We start from the raw sequence: 8,701 nt of genomic DNA, 5'->3' as shown, positions 1-8,701 counted from the left end.
ATAAATGAAGTTTTAGATAAATTTAACTCATTATTAATTAATTAATTTTTACATAATAATATTATAATCATCTTTAAAATTACTTCGAATTCAAGTTATAATCATTTTAAATGAATAAAAAATTAATCATAAATTCGACTTAATGAAATGAGAAAAAAATTTCCACCCCAGTTAAAAAAAAAAAATCTTATCATTTAAAAAACAATAAATTAATAATATGTAAATTACAACATAGTCAAATTAGCTAGGATTTGTAAAATAAATTAAGATTTGTTATCATGTGATTCAGAGACTCCACGAGGCAAAACAATGCAACTAAAAAATTTCAAATCAGCATTTTGGTTTCATATGATCAATTCCAAGGTTGTCTTGCATTAATCACATCCTATCGATAAAATTTTCGTAAGGGCCAAAAGCTAATAAATAGATTTATGGTCAATTAATAAATACAATAGCTATTTAAAAAAAAACGCAATTAAATATATTTTTTACATTTTTAAAAATTAACAGCATTAATTAATGCTATTAAAAAATTAGTAAAGAATTTTGATAAATAATTTCTTTTACATTTTAAGTCGTAAAAAAAAAAAACCCCTAAAATACAAGGAAAAAACTACCTTTAATCATTCATCCATAAGGAAATAATTTACTCTTAATCACAAAATATTTAAAATCTTTATTCAAAACCCATAAAATAATCAATCTCGCAAAAAAATTTTGAACTAATATTCAATTTATCCTTTGCATTTATTGAGTTTGTTTAATTTAGCCTATATTCTAGTATTAATTAAATTACACAAGAAATGTCAATTTAAACTCTATTTAACCTAAAGAATCAAGAAACACAAGGTGCGTGAGTTGAATTATATTAGGATTAGTGCTCAATTTGACTCTTTTATTTGTTTGATATGTTAGTTGAATTGTACAAGGATTAATACTCAATTTGACTCTTTTACTTGTTGGATATGTCGAATTTCATCCAGTTTTAATAAATTAAAAAAAATAAAATAAAATCACTAAAATAATTTTTTATTATTAAAAGTATAATAATCTTGTCTCCTATCATGGGATGGTAGGTTAAGTTCTTATCTATTAATAAAATTCTTATATTGCTTAAAAAAAATATAATAATCTAATTTAATTAATTATATGAAAATATAAAATAATTTTTTATTTATTTTATTGTATTTTATTTTTTTATTGTATTATTTTATTAAATTATATGAAAATGGTTTAAAATGCCCAATAAGTTTGGGGGCAAATATTATGCTTGGCCTGTGAATTTCACGTTATGATTACAAAATTAAATTGAGTTTAAATTGAAATTTTTAAGTTAATTTAACTCAAAATAAGAAATGAACTAAATTGAATAGAAGGTTGAGAGAGACCACAAGATAACTTTGTAGGCGCGAAGGCGGCTGAGGAGAGAGATGACTTGTGGTAGCGTGGTGCTGCCATGCTAATTAATGGTTGTTTCGATTGGAATGTAAGAAGAAAAATGAGAAAGAAGACATGAGATCTTTGGATTGAAACTTAAAAAATTAAAAAATTAGAAAGAAACGGGATAGGTTTTTGCCTTCTGAGTCGAATAGGTTATTGATTTATTATTATAATTATTATGGTATAATTCATTACAATAAGAATTTAAATGTAAAATTTCACTCAAATATTACTGAATTAAAGCTAATTGATAATATTTTATTATTTTAATGATGACAAAACACATAATTTTTTAACTTTAATTATATGGGATTTATGAAGCGGAAACTAAAATATGAATTGCTTATTTAATTGTAAATTTTTGTAGGAACTAATTAAATATGACTATTAGCCATAAGTTAAAGAGGTAAAACTGGACTTTGGCATTTCCATAAAAAGTACTCTATAAATAGTCCTTTTCTCAAACAACTTAATGCAATTACACGCAACTCTCGTCAGAGAAAGGAGACAGATTTCTAAAATGGGTAGAAATCCTTGCCCAAAAGGGGAGCTAAACAGAGGAGCTTAGACTTCTGATGAGGACCAGCTTCTTTTATAATACGTTAGAAATCATGGTGAAGGGAAGTGGGGCAAGGCTGCTAAGGAAACCGGTAACTTCAGCTTTTCGCAACATTTTTCAATTTATTTTAGTGTACGAATGTGTTATTATCAATGCCCAATTAACTAGCTGACAAATTCTATATATACTTGTGTAGGACTCGAGATGTGAGAAGAGTTGCAGGCTTCGCTGGTTGAATTATCTTAGACCAGATATTAACAGAGGGAACATTACAGATGATGAAGAAGATCTCATTAGCAGGCTCCATAAGCTCCTAGGAAACAGGTTCCAACCTGCAAACTTTATATTAATTTGATATGCATGCATTGATATATTTCTTGACGGTTAAATTTGCTTGCAGATGGTCTTTAATAGCTGGAAGTCTTCCAGGGCGAACAGACAATGAGATCAACAATTACTGGAATTCAACCTTGAGAAAGACGATCGAAGATAAATCTAAGCCTAGAAAGAAAGAAGAGAAGAAAACCATCAATGAAACTTGTAAAACGATGGTGATGAAGTGATACATGCATTTTGCATAGTCATTTAGACTTAATTTCATGGCCATTTTATTTGATTGTTAGTTACTTTTAGCTAATTTTATTAGTTATTTAGATAGTTTTTCATGATTGCCAATTTTTGGATTAATTTATAATTTTACTTTGTTTTGTAGGAAAAATGGTATTTTTGAGGGACTAAAAGAGAAATTATGCCAGTGAGGACTGATTTCTACAGCCAAAGATATTAAAAACAAGTTTGAAAGTTGAATTATGCAGTGGTCAAATTGCGCATAACTTGCCGCATAAGTTATGCAATTCTGCACAGGGAGAAGATGTAATTTTTCCATTTCTGCCGAAATCTGCATAAGTCACTGCATGACTTATGCAGACTTACTCCTTGCTTATGCATCTTCACACAGAGGGCCTAGAAACCTGCCGAAAACTGCATAAGGGATTGCATAACTTATACAGTCTACTTATGCAATTTTATAGAGTCTTCATAATGAGTTGGCAGAAGATTCCATCTCGAAAACATACCTCAAACACACCATTTTGGGGCTACTTGTTAGAAAAAAGATTTAAATCGGCCCTTATCTCATCTTAGAAAGGAAGAGGAGACATAATAGGAAACAGCAGCATGGGAAGAGTCAGAAAACAGAGAGCAAAAATGTCACCTCTCCATTTCTAGACCAGATTTAGAGTTTTTCTTCCTTTCTTCCCTATTTCCTATCTTTCTTGTATTGGGTTTCTTAGTTCTTAGCTTAGATTTAAGATTTATTTCCATATTAACTCAGAATTTCTTATAAATATTATGGATAGTGAGTAGTTTTCATTAGATTCTGGAGTTGGGATGTAATATTTGAGATATTTTGTGGATTTTGATTGGGTAATCTATATTTTGTGGTTTTAATGAGTTTTATTCATTTCTTGTGTGCTCAATGACATGCTTAGTGTAGGATCCCATTAAGTATTGTTCTTAATCCATGGTTGAAGCACCGAAAGGAGAAAACCTTGTGATAGATAATCAAGAAATTGGACTTAATTAACTTAGATCTAGAAATAGACTAAGGATTAAGAGGATTTACAGATTAATTAAGGAACTTAATGGGTCTTGATTAATTTTAACTCCACGAAAGTAGGATTAGATTGATTAAGGCACTCTTTGTCCCACTCGAAAGAGTATTCAAAGGATTTAAGAATTAATCTCCTTAAAACCCATAAATTCCATAAGATTGGGTAACCAATTTAAAAATCCCAAAATAGCTTGAATATGAACTCCCAAACTCCGGAATCGCCTCTTTTATCATTGTTAATTTCTAATCGAATTTAATTACTTGCCATTTTAAATCTTGTCATATTTCAATTTGCTTATTTTAATTTGATACAAATTTAGTTAAATCATTACATTGTTGAATAGAATATTAATCTTGCATATATAGATTTCACACTTTAATACCTATCAATTTATTACTTTAATTTCAAAAATAGTTCAAATTAGTCAATTTTTATATCAAAAATTCAATTATTAACACAACTCCTCATGGAAAAGATATCTTTTCTATATTACTTGTACGACCCGTGCACTTGCAGTTGGGCCACATCAATTTTTTGGCACCGTTGCCTGGGAGTTGTTTGTTTAAGATTGAATTCTTGATTATTTTAGTTGTTTATAGTTTTATCTTTGTTATCTTTTCATTTTGTATTTGTTTATTTTTTTTAGGTACTCTTAATCTTTTATGAGAAGAGCTAGAAGCACAAGTGATACATCCTTATTGTTTAATCCTAAAATTGAGAAATTTTGTAGAGCCAACAAGAAAGAAACCAGAAAAAAGAAAGAAGCCTTGAGAGAAACTGAAATTGAAGCAGAAATGGCTGATGAAAGAATTAGAATTGGTGGTGGTAATGCTAGAAATGATTGAAACAATGAAAATGCAGCCCAAGGTGAAGAAGTTATAAATGCTAATGTGCCTAGGGGAAGTATGATGGATCATGCTTTTCCTCGTTTTAATGACTTGAGAGAGAGTATAGCAAGACTAAGAATTGATGCAAACAGCTACAAGATAGATTTTGGGGTTCTTCAAATGATTCAAAACTCCCAATTTGGGGGACATCCTTCTGAAAATCCACACACACATCTAAAGAAGTTTGCTATGATTTGTGATATGCAAAAACAACCTGGAGTATCTGATGATGCAGCAAGATTGAAGCTATTCCCATTCTCTTTGAAGGATAGAGCATTGGATTGGCTTGATTCTTCACAACTCTATTAGAAATTGGGAGCAACTCACTGATGCATTTCTTGCATAATATTTTCCACCTGGAAAAACTCAAGAATTGAGGAATCAAATGACAGCTTTCAGACCAAGAGAAGATGAAACTCTCTATGAATCATGGATGAGATGGAAGGAATTAGAAAGACAATGCCCTCATCATGCCATTCCAAAATGGATGATAAATCAGAATTTTTACACCAATGTTACTCCTGCAATTAGAGGGATTATTGATGCTCAAACAGGAGGAGAATTTATTATGAAGCATGAAGATGAAGCTTATGAGCTATTGGAGAAAATTGCAAAGAATACTCATCTTTGGAGTAGTCCAAGAGGACTAGCTCCAACTCAAAAAAGGCAAGCTGCTGGAATGTATGACCTTGATCCATTCAACATGATTAATGCAAAGTTTGATGCACTTATAAATGTTTTGGCTAAGAAGATGGAAGATTTAAGTATGTTGGTGAGTTCATCATCATCATCTGGAAGTTCACAACAAGTTGCTTATGCAGAAGGAACTACCAGCTGTGGAGTAGACTATGGAGAGCAAGCTGCATATGTTGGTAATTATGGAAACAAACAAATGGGGAATCCTTACTCTCAAACTTATAATCCAACTTGGAGGAATCATCCCAACTTTTCATAGGGAAATCAGCAAAATCAAGTCCCAAATCATAATCTTCAACCACAACAGCAACAAGGAATTCCATATCAGCAAAATAGGCAACCATTGCCTAATTTTCAGCAGAGAAACATGAATCCTGCACCTTCACCAAAACAGCAAGAACAAAATTCTACCACATAAGCTTTATTACAACAGATTCTTGCTAACCAAACTAAGCATGATAAAGAGATGAGAGAGATGAAAGCAAGGCTGAAACAAATGCAAACACATAACAGAATATTGGAAAATCAGATTGCACAACAAGCATCTTCCTCAGGTACCAAGTCTTTTGGAAAACTTTCAAGTCAACCGGAAAACCCAAGAGAGCAATGTCAAGCTATTACTTTAAGAAGTGGGAAGGTTGTAAATAATGAGAAAAGAGAAAATAGTGAGAAGAGAGAAAATGAGAAAGAAATTGATGAGAGTGAAAAACAAGAAAGTGAGAAAAAAAGTGTAGAAAAAGGTAAAGAGAAAATTGAAGAGAAGGAAGAGAAGTATATACCTCCAGAGCCTTACAAACCACAACTTCCCTTTCCACAAAGATTTCAAAAAGCCAAGCTTGATAAGCAATTTGGAAAGTTCTTAGAGGTTTTGAAGAAGCTATACATAAATGTGCCTTTTATTGATGCTCTTTCACAAATGCCCTCTTATGCAAAATTCTTAAAAGAAATTCTCTCAAACAAGAGGAAACTTGAAGACCATGAAACTGTAGCTTTGACAGAAGAATGTAGTGCCATACTCCAGAAGAAACTTCCTCCTAAGCTTAAAGACCCCGGAAGTTTTTCAATTCCATGTCATATTGGGAAGTCGTGTTCCACAAAAGCTTTATGTGATTTAGGGGCTAGTGTTAGCCTTATGCCTCTTTCCATTTATGAGAAGCTCAATATGGGAGATCTTAAGCCAACCCACATATCTCTTCAGTTAGCTGACAGATCAATTAAATATCCTGAAGGGATTTTGGAGAATGTGCCTCTAAAGGTTGGGAAGTTCTATATACCTATTGACTTTGTCATCCTGGACATGGAAGAGGATTCTAATATCCCAATTATCTTGGGAAGGCCCTTTCTAGCTACAGCAGGAGCATTAATTAATGTTAAGGGAGAAAAATTGACTCTTAGAGTTGGTGAAGATCAATTGGTTTTCAATATTAATAACACTATGAAGAAGTATCATTCTGAAGCTGACACTTGTTTGAGAATTGATATCATTAATAAGCTGGTTGAAGAACATTTCAGAAAGAGATATCCGGAAGATCCACTTGAAAATTGCTTGGTTCATGGAGGAAGCATAGACTATGACAATCCACATGTGGCTGGATATGCTTAACATTTAGAGGGTAGTCTACCATTCATTTCTGCTCCAGTTTTTCAACTCACACAAAAGGAAAAAGTCGAATCTAAGCAACCATCATTCAAGGAAGAAGATGCACCTAAGGTAGAACTTAAGCAACTTCCTTCTCAGCTCAGGTATGAATTTCTTGGCCCCAATAACACTTATCCAGTAATTGTAAATGCAAACTTGAGCACTTTAGAGGTTGATAAGTTGTTAAGAGTGTTGAGGCAATTTAGGAAAGTTTTAGGATACACCATAGATGACATTAAGGGAATAAGTCCACACTTTTGCATGCACAGAATTATTTTGGAAGAAAATTGTAAGCCATCTATTGAACATCAGAGGAGGTTAAACCCAACTATGAAAGAAGTTGTTAAAAAAGTAATTTTGAAGTTGCTTGATGCAGGGATCATGTATCCTATCTCAGATAGTACTTGGGTGAGTCCAGTACATGTTGTCCCTAAAAAAGGTGGAATGACAGTAGTCAAAAATGAAAATAACGAATTAATTCCCACCAGAACAGTGACTAGTTGGCGAATGTGCATAGATTACAGAAAATTAAATATTGCCACTAGAAAAGATCATTTTCCACTTCCCTTCATTGATCAAATGTTAGAAAGACTGGCTAGGCATTCTTATTTTTGCTATTTAGATGGGTATTTGGGATTTTTCCAAATCCCTATCCATCCAAATGATCAAGAGAAAACCAATTTTACTTGTCCATATGGAACCTTTGCTTATAGAAGGATGCCATTTGGGTTGTGTAATGCACCAACCACTTTTCAAAGGTGTATGATGGCAATCTTCTCAGATTTCATTGAAGATATAATGGAGGTTTTTATGGATGACTTTTCTGTTTTTGGATCTTCATTTGACATATGCTTGGCTAACCTTTCTAAAGTTTTGCAGCAATGTGCAGATACTGACCTTGTGTTAAACTAGGAAAAATGTCATTTCATGGTTCAAGAAGGGATAGTGCTTGGACATTTAGTGTCTAACAGAGGAATAGAGGTTGATAAAGCCAAAGTTGAAGTGATAGAGAAGATGGCTCCTCCTACCAATGTCAAAGGAATTTGAAGTTTTTTAGGGCATGTCAGGTTCTACAGATGCTTTATCAAGGATTTTTTTCTAAAATAACCAAACCTTTGTCCAATTTGTTAAGTCATGACACACCATTTGTATTTGACCAAGAGTGTTTGGATGCCTTTTGTAGGTTGAAGCAAGCTCTCATCACTGCACCAATCATGCAACCGCCTGATTAGAGTTTACCTTTTGAAATTATGTGTGATGCTAGCAATTATGCAATTGGAGCTATTCTTGGTCAAAGAAAGGACAAAAGGGCTTATGCTATTTATTATACTAGTAGAACACTGGATGAGGCTCAAACAAATTATACAATAACTGAAAAGGAATTCTTAGCAATTGTTTTTGCATTGGAAAAGTTCAGACCTTACATTATTGACTCAAAGGTGGTTGTATTTTCAGATCATGCTACTATTAGGTATTTACTCCGTAAAAAGAAGACTAAACCTAGGCTCATTAGGTGGATTCTGATGCTATAAGAGTTTGATTTGGAAATTAGAGATAAGAAGGGAGCTAAAAATGTAGTTGCAGATAATCTTAGTAGGTTGAAATTGGATGATGAAGAAATGGATGAAGTCCCTATCGATGAGTTTTTCTTGGATGAACAACTTTTCTCTCTTGTTGCTAAATTACCTTGGTATGCAGACTTGGTGAATTATCTATCTTGTGGAGTTTTACCTCTAGGAATGACATGGCAATAAAAGAAAAAGTTTTTGCATGAGGCAAAATTTTATAGATGGGATGATCCTTTACTCTTTAGGAGATGTTGTAACGGTTTAATAAGAATATGTATTCCTGATGAGGAGATATAGAG

The 8,701-nt window shown here is 32.4% G+C and overlaps 1 non-coding gene and 1 pseudogene across 1 annotated transcript; one reads left to right on the top strand and one right to left on the bottom strand.

The window, feature by feature from the left end:
- Window positions 1–1,960: 1,960 nt before the first annotated feature.
- Window positions 1,961–2,562, top strand: LOC131176789 (transcription factor MYB1-like; annotated as a pseudogene).
- A 2,307-nt stretch (window positions 2,563–4,869) lies between these two features.
- On the bottom strand, window positions 4,870–4,976 carry LOC131176791 (small nucleolar RNA R71). The gene has a single exon (XR_009146684.1). It is a non-coding gene; the product is annotated as a small nucleolar RNA R71 (small nucleolar RNA).
- Between the last annotated feature and the right edge of the window lie 3,725 nt (window positions 4,977–8,701).

Source organism: Hevea brasiliensis, unplaced genomic scaffold (genome assembly GCF_030052815.1).
Source record: "Hevea brasiliensis isolate MT/VB/25A 57/8 unplaced genomic scaffold, ASM3005281v1 Scaf243, whole genome shotgun sequence".
Lineage (NCBI taxonomy): Eukaryota > Viridiplantae > Streptophyta > Magnoliopsida > Malpighiales > Euphorbiaceae > Hevea > Hevea brasiliensis.
This window is presented reverse-complemented; position numbering and strand designations above follow the sequence as displayed.